The sequence below is a fragment of the Prosopis cineraria genome, unplaced genomic scaffold (genome assembly GCF_029017545.1).
Source record: "Prosopis cineraria cultivar Desert tree isolate PC_DT_omini unplaced genomic scaffold, ASM2901754v1 PC4, whole genome shotgun sequence".
Classification (NCBI taxonomy): Eukaryota; Viridiplantae; Streptophyta; class Magnoliopsida; order Fabales; family Fabaceae; genus Prosopis; species Prosopis cineraria.
The window spans coordinates 12941085-12959318 of record NW_026555335.1 but is presented as its reverse complement, the minus strand read 5'-3'; the positions used below and the strand labels follow the sequence as shown (position 1 = coordinate 12959318).

The window sequence follows — 18234 nt, the reverse complement described above, 5'->3', positions numbered from 1 at the left end:
GAACAAATTCCACCAACAATTCCTACAACATATAAGTGATCCACATCACTTATCATGTCAAATAGCATTAATGAAGATTATAACTCATACCACACAACTTGGGTCTATGAGCCATAATCCATCCCAATGGTCCATATATTAAACCAACCATTCATATAGTATCACTTAACCACCAAAACCATTTATTAGCCATCATTAGGCTAATTTTCAATTTATATAATTTTTTTAATCAATTAAAAACCTTTACTTAGTGCCACCAACTTTCACCATTAGCCCTTATAATGAAACCAAACTTTAATTTAAATCTTATTGGGCTCAAATAGCAAAATTATAACTAAATTAATAGGCTTAAACCATTGAGGAGCAAAAACCCAATTTCTCAGAGTTTATTTTATGCCCAAAACACCTCTTTTCATCCAATTATTCACTCAAAACATTAGATCACTATATAGAAACTCAAAACATGCTCCCTAGGATCCAAAGAAACAAAAGCTTAAAAGAATAAAGCCTTTAGGATCAAAATCCAAAAATCTCCTCTTCCAAAAATTGAAGAAAATCAAGAGAAAGGGAAGATGATTGAAGTAGGGAGTTTACCTATCGTGTAGCCGAGCTAGCAACGGTCGCAAAGACTCCTAGATTCAAGCCTAACTCCCTTCCTTTCTCTTCTCTTCTCTCTCTCTCTCTCTCTCTCTTTGCATTTTGTTCTTCTTTCCTTTCTGCATTTTCTGCGTCCAGTTTGCCTCTTAAAATGCTAGTCAAAAAGTTTGGGAAAAAATTACAAGAAAGGGCCCAACATTTTTTATTATTGCACAAAAGCCCGAGTCAACTTTGGTAATTTTTTCCATAGTTAAAAATCAAATAAAATCAAACTTTTGCTTAGTAAAATTTAAACTCTGGACCTCTATCAAATTATTCTAAATTTTAATTTAATTATAGATATTTTATTTTATTTTTATAAATCTGAGTTTTAAAATTTTAGGATGTTACACCTCTGTATTGGCTGCCTATATTTGCATGAGATTTACTAATTTTGTTCCATAGGCAAGCAACTATTTGCTAAAGCCAAAGATGCATTTAACAAAAAGTTAATCTTATTTTTATAAACACTAGTTTTTTCATATATTTAAAATATTTTAATATCTTTTTATTTAAATTTTATTATAGTTTGTTAAAGATATATCAAATAATGGGAGGAAGCTACTATTCACCAAAAAATCAAACAAAAAAATGGTCTACCAACTTGGATATTTTTAAAGGTGAGTAATTTTTATTCAATATTTTTCATCTACAATTATTCTATATATATTTTTGTTTAAACTTATCATTTCTTTTAATTTGTCTAATGCCATCAACAGATAAGGAGTACAAAGTTTGGACAATAGATTATCTGTTATATGTTCAAGATTATTTAATCTAATATGAATGAGAATTTACACCTAGTATGTAATTTAATCTCAATGAAAAATTAGACAACTTACAGAGGCTTTGTAATTTTTTTAGATCTAATGAAATCTTATAAAAACTTGCAACTTTTTGACAATTAGTACCCTTATACCAATGAAGAGATGAATAACATTCAAAATAGTTTGGCGGGTTAACTTCTTGAAGAGCTATTTATATGATCTAAATTTTATAGTTTGTTCATTATAGTTAAGCTTTCAGCTAGATGATGGCATTGATTGCTAGGTGGTTAGAAACTCTAATTAGTATTGTTGTAGTTTATTGGACTTTGATTGTAAATATTAAATACTTGAATAGATAATGATTATGGTGTTCAATTGGTATATATGCTTATGTTGCTATTGTTTTTTGTTGAACACTCTAGTTGTATATATTGGACTGCTGCTGTTGTTGTTGTGAAATTTTATAGGTTCAATTGGTTGTAAAGAAAAATATAGAATAGCTATTTAAGAAAAATCACTTTTATAAAGAAAGATGTAGTTTATATTAACAAGATCACTTTTATGATTGGAAGTGATTTGATTTTTGAAGAAATCATATCCCTTTTTTTGTTTACAAGAAACCACGTCTTTTTATGACTAAAAGGAGAAATCACGTCCTTCATAAAAGTAATGTGGATAATTTATTTATTTTTTAATTTTTATATTATCCTTATTTATGTTTCTCATGATAAAGATGTGAAATATCTTTAAAAAGTAACATAAAAAGTTTTTTTTTTGGTAGTAGTGATTACCTTGCAACAATAACAAGGTGATGGTTGATTAGCGGTCCAAAAGGGAGAATCTAAAGCGTGAGAAGCTCTAAGAACATTTGCAAATTTCTTTAGCTTTTCTCAAACTAAAATTTAAAATTACAATACTATCTTTTTGAATAAATTCCTAGTTGCTTGAATTTTTTCTTAGGCTTTTAGTTCATCACAATGTAAGAGTGTAAAGACAGGGAGACTAGAAGGAGTCACAGCAGCCCCCTAACTTTTTAATTTTTTTTAGGAAAACGTTGGAATTATATATTTTTAGCCCCTTAAATTAACATATTATAGAAGCTCGGAGACATTAGATAGAGTTCTTATTTTAATTCTATATGTAGTTATTTTTACATGTATAGTACAATTGCTTAAATTTTTGAAAATATAACTATTATAGGATTTATTTATTTTTAACGAGATGATGCTACATTTTCTCTTTATAAGCATTGATGTCATTACCATGTTGATATATTTATTATTGTTATCAATTATCAATTGAAAGAATTAAATAGTAAATTTAGTAAGCAAGCAATACAACTTTCTAAGGGATATTTAAATTATTCAATACTAAAAAGAAAATAAAATTTTCACCAATTTATTATTAGTTTATATTAAAAAGAAAATTACTAAAAATTTTATAATGGACATGATAATGGATGATTTTTATGTCATGAAAAATTAACAAGCAAAACTTAAAAAATAAAGGTACATATTTATTTGTTTATATATTTATAAAATTAAATATAATATATACCTTAAAATATTTATATTATGTTAGTGATATATATATAACTTTCCTTTTGTTATCATATATGCCCTACTATCTTGACTCGCTTTAATTAGTTATAATTTCTGGCTTCGCCCTTAGTAAGGGATAATGGTACCCATTTGCTACACCCCAATTCCATTTGTTGGTTTAATTTTATTATTTTTTTTTATAATGCACTTTCTTAGTTTGGCAGTGTTAAGTATCAACACTTTCCAAATTATCATAAGACTAGATAGACAGGCTCTATATAATAGGATACAAATCATATGCAGTGGCAGACCGTGCAGATGGCAAGTGAAAAACCTGACCATGAATTTTATCTAATAGCTAGTAAAAAATATGTGTATAAAAAGGTCTTTCATTTGCAAACACACAATTACATTTTATTCAAAATAAAAATTTATAAAAATATACTAATTACTAATTTGGTTAGTTAACTTATAAAAAATTAAAAAATTAATATTATGTTAGACTATCCAGGTAAAATTTGTATTGTTCAAATTAGTAATAACAGATTTATTAAAAAATTACTCCACCATTGAAAAATTTAAGGCATTTTTAATTGAATCTCATCTCAATAAAATAATTACTTATTTTTAAACTAACCTTATCTTTTATGTTTATTCCTATTAAATACTTACAATAAATATAAAACCATTTATTAATAGAGATACTTTTAAAAAAAGACAATGATTATATCTTGAAAGATTAAAAATGCCTTTAATTTTTAACATTTAACTTCTGACAAAATGCTTTATATTTTTTAACAAAAAGAATATATTTTTTTTTAAATTTTTATTTTAAATAAAATGTAATTGTGTATTTGTAAATAAATTTTTTTTTATATACTTATTTTTTATTAATCATTAGATAAAAATTTGTGGTGAAAATTTTCCACTTCCCATCCACTGCATGATTGCACGGGTTCGCACTACACATGATCCGTATCCCTATATAACTAGTTGGTGGTGATGTGACTGTAAAGAGTATGATGAGAAATGAAATGTTCACTCCTGTGTGCCGTGGAAACTTGTGAGTGGAGTAGGTGTGGTCCTGTAATTTTGTCAGTTGTCGTAGTGGATTCTATAGTAGTGATGATTATCATGTGACGTGGCTTGACCTAGTGTGTGTTTAATTTTTAAAGTTCATCCAATAAAAATTAATTATTATAATAAAAATATATATTTAAATATTTTTTTAAAAAATCAGTTTGATATATTAAAAGTTGTTTTATTTGTGATAGTTAAATATACTTTTAAATATATAATTATTAAAAAAGATATTAATTTATGATGATTTATAATTTGTATAATATATTTAAAATATTTAAAAAATTTGATAAAATTTTAAATAATATAAATTTTATCTATAATGTTAAAAATTTAATCTCTAATTATTTATATTTTTTAATTTATAATTTTACAAAATGTGATAAAGATTTATATTTTTTATTATATATTAATGTTAAAAATTGATATGATTAATTATTTAATTTATAATGATAAAAAATTAACATTTAATTATTATTATTGAAATAAAAATTATATTCTTAATGAATTAAATTTTTTAAATAAAAAAATAAAAGATTAAATTTGAAGTATTATGATCAAATAACATTATACTTTTTAAAAGTTTAAAAGAGTTAGAGATTCATTGTCTACTATTGTTTGACTATATTTTTAGAGTGTATTTTTTGTAAAATATCTTATTTCAATAATTTTTAATTTTTAAAAATAAAATTTTATTTTTTAAATATGAAATGGGAAAAAACCAAACGAGCCTTTAATTGTCATGCATAAAATAAATGACTACTAAACTAGTAAGCTAAGCTAAGGCCCACGGTGAATTTATTTCAATGCATACACTGATTAACTTGGCAGTAGCTGTAGCTAGATTCTTCAGCTTCATCATGCTCGCCATGTATCATTACTGCTAAATATCTTATTAATCATTGCTTCCTGGAACAAGTCATTATCAAAGAATGAGGTCAGTATGTTCGAATTTTGATATAAATTTTATATTATATATTTCCTTCGTTTAAAAATATATAATTTTTTAATTAAATTTTACTTTTTAATAAAATAATACTCACTTTTAAAATAATTTTATTTTTTTATATTTATCCTTATTAAACACCCTATATTAAATATGAAGTCATTATTAATAGAAATATTTTTTAAAAAAAATAATAATTACACCTCAAAAGACTAAAAATGTCTTATATTTTTTTTAATATTCAACTCTTCAAAAAATATCTTATATTTTTAAATAGAAAAAAATATTATTATTTTAATCAGATAATTAGATATGTCCCGTCACAAGAAGAGGTTTTAAAATATAGTGATACAATATTAAATTAATTTATTTTAAGATTGTACCCATTTTTTTTATATTTATATCATTAACGATATTAAATGTTACAGTTAATATAATATCTTAAGAAGTATATATAATTATTCTATAATATCAAGTTAAAAGAAAAACTTATACTCTATTTAACCATACTTGTTTTTTAATTAAATTAAGACATGTTCATAATTTATATTATTCATTTCATAATAAATTCTTGTTATTAATATTGCGAACATACTAAAATTCACATGTTTTAATTTAATTGAAATAAAATTATATCAAATATATAAATGTAAGTGTCTAAGTCTTTTCCAATATCAAATTAATTTAAGATTTTACCATCATTTTTCTAAAAAAAATATTTTTAAATTTATTTTAAAAAATGCCTAGAGAGATGCCAAGTTGCTATTGTTTATATATTATTAACAATATTAATCTAAAATGTAAATTTATGATAGATCAGATATTTGTAAGTTCATAAATTATAAAAACATTATTATTATTTTTTCATAGATATCCTCTTATTAAATACAATCTTATTTGAGACCTTGGTAAGTATTAAATATGGACATCTCTCCTAATAAGAATTCAAACTTTATTTCACCAAATTATTTGTTAAAATTAACCTTTTTAATTAGATCTGACCTATTAGTTAAAATAATACTCTCTCTGTTTCAAATTATAAAATACTTTTAAATAAAATCTCACATATCAATAAATCTTATTAAATATATTAACAACTTTATCTTTCTAAAATAAAAATATTAATTTTTAAAAATACTCATAATTTAATATATTAAAATAGAAGGAATATAAATTAATTATAGAGAAAGAAAGTGTAAAATTAAAATTAATATATTTAATGAAACCTTAATATGTTTAAAGTGTTTTATATTTTAAAATAATTTTTTTAAAAAAATATTTTATAATTAAGATGGAGGGTGTATATTACTTATCTCATATCATCTTCCAGGCACTGCATGAAGAAAAGTGCCTAGTTGTTATAGAGGCAGGTCATGAGGAGTTGTTGTGGGCCTAATTTCTTATGGCTAACTCGGCTTAAAGGCCCAATTAAGTGTGACGAGATGTAATTGGGTCTCAGTATGGGTAGTTGTCATTTATATTTCATGGCCTGTTCAATTTGAATTTTTTTGGGCCAAATTGTACAGTTTGAATTTGAAATTACAATAGAGGCTTGTTTAATTTTCGGCACAGAATTATTCTCATCCCTTCCCCGAAAGGCGACCATCCATCTCTCATTTCTTGATCTCTGACTCTGTTCTCTCTCATGGCGGAGGCAAGCTTCTATTTTCTTCGACATTATTGTTGTTATTTTTAATTTTTCATAACTCTTGTTATATCATGAAAATAAAGCTATCTATTTGGATGTTTAGCATTTTAATCCCCTTTTGCTTATGGAAATTCATGTTCTTGTCCTTCTTTTTTGATTTCGCTGTTCGTGACTGCGCTTCGTTCCGCTATTGCCTTATGACTTTCGATGGTTGTTTCTATCTTGAATTATTTTTTTCCTGAATTTATTTGATGGATGTTCGTCTCTGATTTATTGGTTCATTTGACCGCGGGTTAATTCTCCCCTTAATAAGCTGTGGTGGGAACGTGCTCAAATGTTAGTTGGGGTGCTTTTCTGACTGTAGGATTACTGCGGAGATTTTTGAAAACTAGTAAGTTATTTTATTGATAGTTAAATTCATAGTATAATAGGTTCATTTTCATATCGGTTTCATCTATTGGGCTATAATATAATTGAATCTTATGTAGACTCCTAATCAAGTCTTCTTTAGCTTCTGTTGACATTCACACAAATCATTGCATGTGGAGAATATAGGAGAAGCTGAGGTATGCTTCTAGTATCTTCATTCATTTATTTGGTTGACAGGGCGCCTTTGTCTTCATTGTGTTTCAAACCGGCGATCCTAATACTAGGTCATCCTCTAGCATTCAGTTGAAACCTGATTTATCCTGCTTTGTTTTTGAGCTTTGAACTGACTGGTGCAATAGCTTTCTATCCTCTTAATTTTTTCCTCATATAATTTGTCTCCTTTTTTATTTTTTATTTTTTATAGATTGAGCTGAAAACAGCACCTGCTGATTTTCGTTTTCCTACAACCAATCAACTAGACATTGTTTCACTCGCTATGTTGAATTCCATAGGTTGGTTGTCTAACACTGGCTATCTCACTTAGCAGGAATTTGTTTCTAGATTTTGTTCTTGAACTTTAAAGTTTCATGACAGGTGTGTAGCAGCAAAGGGTGAAGTTACAAATGATTGTGAGAGATTTGCTAAATATTTATCGTTCCCTTTGCCCTGGTGAATGGGTAAGTGGCCCTTAGCTGACGGTTTTACTTGAACTGACTGGATTTTTGTGTAAATATAAAAATTTTATAGCACATTTCTGATTTAAGACTGATATCATTGATGATTGCTAAAAGTTGATGATATAGAACCCTCAACATTGTAAACTTTGTAAACGATTTGAAATTAAAAGATTCATGCATTATCAACAGAATTAATGAACTCCGTGTACGTTTTTGCAGTCTATTATATTGCGTGCGAGTTCCCATTTTGAGATGTTGTTGTTATTGTTAGGTATTATAGATGTATAATAATAGCTGATTAGTTAATTATTATCTGACCGTAGGAAATAGGCATAGAATCATGGATTTAATCCCTTTATTTTAACAATCTGTCTCCAAGCATTTATTTCTCCACTTGTAAAAATATCTCATCTAAACTCTGTGGAATCCACAGAAAATTTTACCAAAATTTGTTGTCAGTAATCAACATAGCTATGCATGATTCTGCGTAATATCATAATTATCTGACAGCAATATTTAGTACATAATAATAATCCAGCAAAAAATTGTTAGCATAATATGTCTTTTTCAGACGGCAGCATTACTTCTGAGTTATTCATACCAAGCTAGTTAGATTTATTGCTTTCTATAAAAGTATGGATACTGATGGATGATGATCTAATGAAGAAAGAACAACACATGATATGGGCCAACCCAAAGTTGAGAATATACACTAGAAAGGTAGGATTTAGGCATTTTGTATGGTTGAAAATTGGATGAAAGCAACCAAATGAGAAACAGAATCTCTTATTGTGTCTAACTATCACAATTCATTTCCTGGTTTGATTCTCTTAGATTTTTTCTGATGAGTATATATGTCGGGTGCATAGAGTGCCAATAAATTAGGTTATGCGACTCTTTTCAGCTTGTTACATTGGCGGATGCAAGTTTGTATATTTACGGTCATGGTGCTGATATAGATCTGGGTCACGGAGACACTCCCGTAGTTCACTTGTTGGGAGGTCTGAGTCTGACATTCTTTTAATTGAATTTCAATACATTCTGAAGAAGTAGGTGCAATTGACATATGATGAATTATTTTACTAAGCTGAGAGAATATTGGGCTGTGGGACAGAATGATATTGATGATGGATGGGCTACCTTGAGAAATATCCAGTGTGTAAGAGACGTGGGTGTGGAAGCAAATCAAGAAATCTATAGGAAGTTTGTGAGAAAAATGGGAATAAAAGTGGGGCTGAGAGGGTGAGGGATAGGCAGAGTTTGAGTGGTTCATGGGAGAGACCTTTAGCAGGCTTAAAATTCTAGAATCGTTTCCTTTCTCTTGTGTTTTGTCCATTGTCTGGTCCAGGCATTCATCATATTGCTTCATCTCCATAGCTTGTAATCTGCCGGTCACTTTATTCAGAACTGTGAATTTTCTTTTTCTCCATAATTATCTGCTTCAGTTCTTTCACTCCTTTTTCCTCACTTGCTGGTTTTCTTCTTATTAGAAATGATCTAGAACTTGAGAGGTAACACGTTCCTGAAAGAATGAGGTGGAAACAAACACCTTATTTGTCTCTGCATATACACCCTTACAACTTTTTGTTAGTGGAATGAATAGCGGATGCTTAAGTTGTGAAACTGCAGGATTGCTTAAAACGCTGTGTGTTCTGAAAGATCAATGCATGTTGTCTTCATGCTTGATAATTGATACGTGGATCTTCTTTTTAAAGTCTCTCCTACTTTTTGGGGCGTAATAATGTATTGTGCTGATTTGATGGTTATCTCACTTTACATAATTTTGAGATAGTGAATATGGTTGAGTGGTCTCCTTGTTATCTACACAAATATGCTCAATTGTGTATGTAAGAAGTTAAATGTTAATTTCTTCTCCATATTTTAACTTTCTATTTGGACTAAAATGTTGCAGATTGAAAAGTGGAATGAACAGAGGGAAAGTGGAACTTTTCCAGGACCCCTGTGAGGTGTTATTGGATCCGAGAATACCCTCGTGAGGTGTGGGAATTCTTAAGATTGTGTTGGTTGATTTTTCTTTGATATTTACCCTCATCAGGTGTGGGAATTCTTAAGATTATGTTGGTTGATTTTTCTTTGATATTTTGTTGGTCTCAAATCTTCATGTAGTCAAGGTGGATCAATAAGGCTTTTTGGATATTCCTTGTTGCGAGGTGCCAAATTGCCAAAGTCGCCTATTTTAAAGTTGATTTGATTCTGACTAATGGAAACGACAACTTTTGCTTGGAACATTTGATTTTGAAGTTTAAGAGCTCCATCCTCTACCTGCAAACTCCACCCCACGCCATCTTAAAAACGAAAGATAAGATTGATGTTTACAGTAGAAAATTTTTACCGTAGAAAATGATGTGAAAAAGAGTTGAATGTAAAGGATATCTACTAGCCAGATATAACTACTGAAGTCTGTGCTGTCATCAAGAATCATTAGTAAATGTGAAAGTCCTTTGTGTGTGTGTGTGTGTGGAATAGTTATTTGAATGTGTAATTGGTAATTGTGTGAATTCAGTAATGTGATGAGTAGACTAGAGTTTCTGAAAGCCTGCTATTTGATCAATATTGATGTGTTAATCCCCACGGTCCTTCCACATGTGGGATTTAAGCAGTTCAAAGGATTTGAGAGGATTATACTATTATTGTGTCGGAGGATTAAGCATTTATTCTTCATTATTACATATGATCCCTTAAGTGACGAGTTTTGTCCACCACTTGTATGGATATGGATATGCAATAACATAGTGAGATGTTGAAAGGCGAATTGACAGTTGAACAACCCATTTCCCACTATAAATTCATGATATGTATTGGACCAGGTGCATATGCCTCTACGGTGCTCTTAGGTTGTGTTTGGGTTTTTCGTTCTTTGTTTTTTTTTTTTTTGGTGGGGGGGGTGGGGTTGTTATATATTATGTTGTTTGGTTTTGTTGGGAGAGCAGAGGGAGATAATAACTAATTTATTATGATGCCCATATATATATATATATATATATATTAGCTTTTATAATTTTTACTCCCATGTTATATAAATTAATTTACACCAAAAAAGAAATTTTATCATGGATAATCATTTGATTAAATAAATAATGAATAAACTCCCATAAAATTTCCATGAAAGTTGATTTCTTTGACTGAAGCATGGAAGTTTATTAAAAATTCCAAAAGTAACATACCATTGAATGACTTCAAGCTTTCACTTTCCTTCACTTCTCCACTGATTTCTGGTTTCTCAGTCTCCATGAATGACTTCTGGTTCCTAACCAGCAAAATGTAGACCTCCTTATCCTCCATTCACTTCGAGGATGGACAACTTGAAGCTCAAAGTTGTAGTCTATAGCAACCGTTGGTGACTTCCTCTTCATTGCATAGACTTTGATTGTGATGGCGGCAACTTCCTCTTCCTTATAGGGCGACCTATATCTTCATCTGTAAACAGGGGACCAGGGCAGGATGGATAAGATTGAAACACAAATGGCCATAATGAGTAAGGGTGGAGATCGGGAGTTTATTTTACCGATGGGTTTCAAGGAACATGAGAAAATAGATGATGCTAAATTGGTTAAGAAATTTGGCCCCCAATCCAAAAAGTCCCAATTTGATGGGGAAAAATGTACGGGGAGAAGAGGAAAAATTTTCACTTTCTTTCTCTTCAAAATTTCTTAACCAAATAAGGAGAGGGGAACATTTTCTCTCCCCTTCAAAACTTTTCAACCAAATACATATTTAGTATTGTTTTTTTTTCCTTGAGACTTTTTTTTTCCCCTTTCTAACCTGAGACCTTTTTAAGTTTTAATATTATTTTACCCATACAATTTATTGCTAGAATAATGTTCATTTTTTTGTGGCCAAGCCCACCTCCCAAAAAAAAAAAAAGATTCGAGGGTTCATGTGATTGTATAGATTTTGCAGCGATAGCTTTACTTGTGTATTTGAATTTGAACAATCATAAAAATTATGGTTATGCCACTGAGAATTCTTGTCGCCATTACAACGTCATCAACACATATTAAGATGGCTACAAGATTTTTTATTATGTGAAAGAAAATGTTAAAGACACAGTGGCAATATATATATATATATATATTGCAATGAGATCCACTCATATAAGTTCTATTCTCATGTTTCTCCTTTCTCATGATTCACGGTCGATTGTCTTGTTGTATGTAAATGGAGATGACGAGGACATATTTTAAGAAGGAAAAGTGAAATATTTAAAATAGAATCCTGTATGTAATTGTATTCATAGCTATAATTTACGGAGCAGGGATAACGCTCATAATCATCCTTTTAATGATGTAATAGAGTTTTACTCTTTAGGAACTGGTTGGCTTCTTTAATCTTCTCTTCTCTTGTAAAGAAAACAGTGCATGTGTAAAGGAACTTGCTAGAATATATTTCCTCTGTTCTACATTATGAGGGAAAAAGAGATAATATTATGTATACTAATAAAATACAATGATGATGCTCTACTAACTCACTTTTTCAAAAAATAAAAAATAAAAAAATATCTCTATATATTTAATCATTATGCTATAATATTATATCAATTTTTTCTTCACTTAAAAAATAATATTGAAAAAAGTATTAATAATGAAACATTATTATTCTTAAATTGTATTTAGAGGATAAATTTTTTTTAAAATTGTTTTATTATTTGTGACAGAAAGAGTACTTGGTTTGATGATTTTGAAGCAGGTCATGGATAATGAGAAGAGACATATATATATTTTTTTATGTCCTTGCGTTGAACCAGTGCAAGTGTTCCTCGACTTGACCAAGGCATTCTCCGCTCATGACACCCCCCCCCCCTTTCTTTGTTTTCCCCCCCTCCTCCATCATGATTTGCCTCAATAATACAAGGGAAATAGAAGCCTACAAAGTTATCTCCTCCATCATGATTTGCCTCAACACAATGGAAATAAAAGCCTACAAAGTTATTTGCCTCAATATCACTTTTACATCCGCCTAAGATATAAAAAATCATCTAAATCTTCGGTTAAGGATCAACCACATGTTATTGCAAGGTAAGAGAGTTGAAATCAAATGGTGCCTCCCTAAAATAGGCTTTTTTTATTTTTTTCCTCCTTCATCATGATTTGCCTCAATACAAGGGAAATAAAAGCCTACAACTTTATTTACCTCAATATTGCTTTCACATCTACCTAGGATATAATAAACTACCTAAATCTTTGATTAAAGCTCAACTACATGTTATTACAAGGTGACAGAGTTGAAGCTAGACGGAATCTTCCTGAACCAGGCTGAGTAAAACTCAATATGATAGCTCAGTTAACAATTATGGTGACTTGATCATTTGAGATAATTAAGATAATTGGAGTAAAGGTTTCCCAAAATACGTTGGCTATCATCCTATTATCGCTATAAAACTACTGGATATCCTTGAAGGAATCAAAATATGTTGGAATGGCAAGTTTCATGAAGTTAACATTTATTTTTACTCTCTTGAAATTCTTATACTCATTTAGCATGAATTCTCGAATAACTATCCCCTCATTAAAATTATTAAGAAAATCAAGGAATTCATTATGAGAGACTGGATAATAGAGCTAAAAATAAGGGTTAGGCTTGGAAGCCTTTTTAAATAAGGGTTTGGACTTTAAAAATGAATTTTTTAAAGTAACAAGGCTTGAGAGCCTAGTTTTGATAAATCCTGTAAAAAAAAAAAAAGCTCAGGTTTGGGTGGCCCTTCAAGCCTTATTATATTATTATTAATTTTTTTCCTTAGTGGAACACAAGTTTGAAGCCAAGAACCTGTTCGCTTGAAGTCCTGATCTTACACGCATTATAGTATTAATTTTAATTTGTTCTAAAATTAATTTAATATAATTTAATAAATATCAGTGTACAGTAAAAATTTTTTGATATTTTTATTTTTCTATAATTATTATATCTGTGTACTTATAAAAATGATTTTTTTAATTAAGATTTAAATTTTATTATTAGACTTTTAAATGTGTGTTGTTTAATTTCTATAAGATTATGATAATTTTGTTTGTTAATTTTCAAATATTTTAATTAATTTATAATGCTTAATTTTATTTTATTTTTTAAAATTTTTTTAGAATCGGGCTTGCGGGCTCGACCCTCAGTCTTTCAAATAAGGGTTGAGCTTCAAGAAAAAGGTGAAATATGAAAAATCAGGCTTAAAGACTCAAACCCTTATGGACCTAGCCAATGACAATCGAGCTCGCCCGTTTTTCAATTCTATGTGGATAATCACGTTTGATCACATTTTTATAGAAGTGAATAATGTGCTGATTTGCTTGCACATCAATCTTTATATGATAATCTAGACATAAGGATTTTTTATTTTCCACTCAATCGGTTTGAGATTTTTTTATACTCTGACATGACTTGATTTGTCATATTTTTTATGAATTTTTTGTGGCTTTGTAATTTTTTTTTAAAAAACCAAGGACATAGTATTAATATCAAGTTGTAAAAATAAAATAAAATAAAAAAGGTGTGAAAATAAAGGATGAAACCCAACAATGTAAAATAACGAAATTTGAATATAATAATAATTAATAAAAATAATAATAATAAACCTTATCCTACTAAATGAATGTCAGTTACATGAGTTATACAATATTTATTGTGCTCTATCAAAAACTTAAAAACTAAATAAAAATATTTTTCAAAGTTATAGATATAGGTTATTGACTTATTATTAATGTTTTTAAACATTATTATTTATGTATTTTTAGACTTAGATGTTTGTAAATTTTATAAAATTATTTTTAAATCTATTATAACTATAAATATATTTTTAAATTATTTTTTGTTTTGGGGTCTGTAATTTTTTTATCGGGCACCATTTAAATTTATATATAAAATATGTTTCATTAGATCATTTATCTATTCATTCACTCCATGCAATACATGAGAAAATAATAATTCGTTATTATATATTAATACTCCCTCCGTTTAAAAATATAAGACATTTTTAATTAAATCTCACATCCAATAAAGTAGTTACGTACTTTCAAACTAACCTTATCTTTTCATATTTACCCTTATTAAATACCCTATTATAAATATAAATATAAAGTCATTATCAATAGGGACACTTTAAAAAAAAAGACAATAATTACATTTCAAAAGACTAAAAATATTTTATATTTTTAAACATTCAACTTCTTAAAAAATGTCTTATATTTTTAAATGAAGGTAGTATTATTTTGTAAAATAATAGACAACCAACTTATTAGATAAAGGAGATGGAGAGAGAAAAACTGAATAAATTAATATTTGAGGAAGCACGAGCAAGTAATATCACATTCATGATGCTGCTGAACCAAATAGATATCTAAAACTTGCAAAATAACATTCATATGCGTCGAAGTATTTAATATAAAAAAGTAAAAACGGTATTAAACTCTCCTAAATTATATAAATAATAATTTAATCCTTTAAAATGTCATAATTTTATTAAATTTTTTAGAAACTTTTGTATCAATAAATTTTAAATTAAAAAGATCATTTTATCCTTTATTGACAAGTTATGATTTTTTATTCAATTTTTACAATTTTTTGAATAAAAATTATAATTGAGATTTATTATTTTAAAAATTTAATTTTTAATAATAGAAATCACACTTAATAATTTATAATTTCTTATTTAACTCTAATAATTGACAGAACAAAATTTATTATTTTTTAAACAAAAGTTGTGATTGAAACTTGTTATTTTGAAAACTTATTTTTAAATAATAGAAATTACATACTTGATAATTTGTGATTTCTTATTTAACACTTGCAATTCATTGAACAAAAATTATTATTCCTTAAAAAACATTGTAATTATGGCTTGTTATTTTCAATAAAAGTAAAATAATTTTTTTACTTTAAAATTTATTGACACAAAAATTTCTAAAGACTTCAATAAAATTATAATATTTTAAAAAATTAAATTATTATTTATATAATTTAACAAGATTTTGTTGTCTTTTTTCCTATAAAAAATGCATATAACTACAAAAGGCCTCAAAACGGGATACCGAAGACGGTTCCCACGGACAAATTTTCCCCCATTTTCTTTGCAAAACAAATCAAGAAATTGGATAGTATAATTTAAGAACAATATAAATGATCATTTATATTGTTTTATTGTATTTTAATGTTAGTATTGGCCCTTATATTTTAATTGTTGTCGTTGCTCCAAATTCATTAAGTTTGCATTTGGATAGGTGGATTTAAGTTGAGAATTTAGATTTAAAATTTCATATTTAAAATCTTACATTTAAAATTTATAGATTTTAAATTCTTTGTTTGGATGATATAAAATATTTTAAATTATAATATTAAAATTCTTTGTTTGAATCTAAAGTAAAATTTTATATTTTATATTTGAATTTAAAAAAAATTTGGACAATTAGTCAAAGTCGATAATACGAATGGCCCACTTTCACCGGGATTAAACAGTCAAAGTTGATTAGGACTGTAGCATAGGCGATGACCGAGACAGGATGGCCGACTATCACCAGGACAGGACCGATGTGATGATGGGGACCAAACGGTTAACTTCCATCGGGACAGGACCGATGGTGACCACCGAGACCGAACTAATGGCTACTACCAGGATTGGACCAACAGCGACCATTAGGACTGAACGACCAACTTCTACCAGGATTGACGGTGATGATTGGGACAAGATGACTAACTTCCACATGAATAGACTGATGGTGATGATTGGGATATGATGACCCACTTCCATAGGGACTGAATTGATGGTGACGACAGAGATAGGATGGCCGACTTTCACTTGGATCAAATGACCAACTTCCATCTAGACCATCCTTTCTCGATCATTATCGTCAATTCAATCCTAGTAAAAGTCAGCCATTCAATCCCCGTCGGCACCATCATTCTGGTCCCGATGGAAGTTAGTAGTCTAGTCCTTATCATTGCAGTTATCGTCGGTTTAATCTTAATGGATGTCGACTGTCTCATCTCGATTGTTTTTGTCAATCTAATCCTGGTGGAAGTCAGCTATTTGGTCATGGTCACTGTCATTGGTTTGATCCCAATGAAAGTCGGTCATCTGTTTTCAATCAACGGTGGTGGCTTGTTTTCATCAACTTTGGCAATTCAGTCTAATTATTATTGGCAGGCCGATCAATCAAGCTTTCATAGATTCGAGTTAAATTACAAAAGAAATTAAGTTAGGATTTGAAATAATAAGAGTTTTAAAAGGATGTTAAATTACAAAAAATTGAAGGAGAACTTGGATTTGGCTCACTATACATTTTTAATTATCTAAACAATGAATTTGGCTCAAGTCCAAATTTAAATCTAAATATATATGTATCCAAACATAATATCAGTTTAATCTATTTATAACATCAGTTCATATTTTTTGGACATGACCATAATGACTTAATAATGGCTAACATGCACATAAATTCCATTACTTCTCATAATAGCTCATTAAAATTATTATGAGTTATATGAACAATGAGTAGAAAACAAAAAGAAATAAGCAGGCGTAAATTAGAATCCTTGAATGCGTAACGGCAAAGCTTTAGAAGGAAAAAAAATACGATGGTTAAGACAAAAATGTAGAAATGTTAATAATCATTTTATTTATACAATATTCAACTCATCATTATTATACTAATTAAGCAACAAAATTGATATAATTATGTACATGTTAATAAATTTAACTCTATCAATGACAAGAAAGACTAGCATTGATAATTTCAATTATTTTCCGGCCCGCAAATGTGGTCATACGAGACAATAATTAATAATTCTGCAGAATCAGTGGAGTGGCGAGGGACGTGAAAAGTTGAGGTGAGGGTGTTAACTGTTAAATACGTCAGCCCACTCCTGACGACTCGGAGAAATTCATGAAGCATTATTTTTGGGACCAATTTAAGATTTATCAATGATTCTTTTATTACATTAAATATTGATATAAGTTTAATTACCAAAAACATTTTAATTTGCTCATTTAATTTTAAAAGTATATTTTTAATCACATAACCTTAACACCTTTAATTTTAAAATATTATTTTTTATATTAATTAGTGTTATTTTAAAAAATTAAATTTAATATGTCAATATTTGATAATATTTTTTTAGTATATAAAAATTTAATGTATATATTTTTTGTGATGAAATTAATAGTGTTAAAATTAAATGATTAAAAATATAAAATTATGGGAACAAAATGAAACTTTGCATATAATTAAAGGACTAAAGGTTTTTTATTTAAAAGTTTAGCCAAGTTTTTTTAATTTTCTTTCTAAATAGTTCATTTAAACTTCGAATTTTTTTAGATAATTTTACTAATTTTTAAATCAAATATACAAAATCCTTTTACCTATCACACACTATTAAATATGGGCTCATATTATTATCAGGTATTTGAATTAATTGATTAGAGATTGATCCAGTTTAATTAGAAATTTGGAGTTTAAATATGCATCAATGATTAAATTTTTAGTGAGGCATCAAAGAGAAAATAAAAATAAAATGGGCCCGCACTGAGGAAAGTGGTTTCATTATTGTTTTGGGGTTTACACACGTTATG

General features: G+C 28.2%; 1 pseudogene; it reads left to right on the top strand.

Annotated features, from left to right (window-relative positions):
• The first annotated feature begins 6615 nt into the window (after positions 1-6615).
• On the top strand, positions 6616-9931 carry LOC129308848 (cytochrome c oxidase subunit 6b-2-like; annotated as a pseudogene).
• The last annotated feature ends 8303 nt before the right edge of the window (positions 9932-18234 follow it).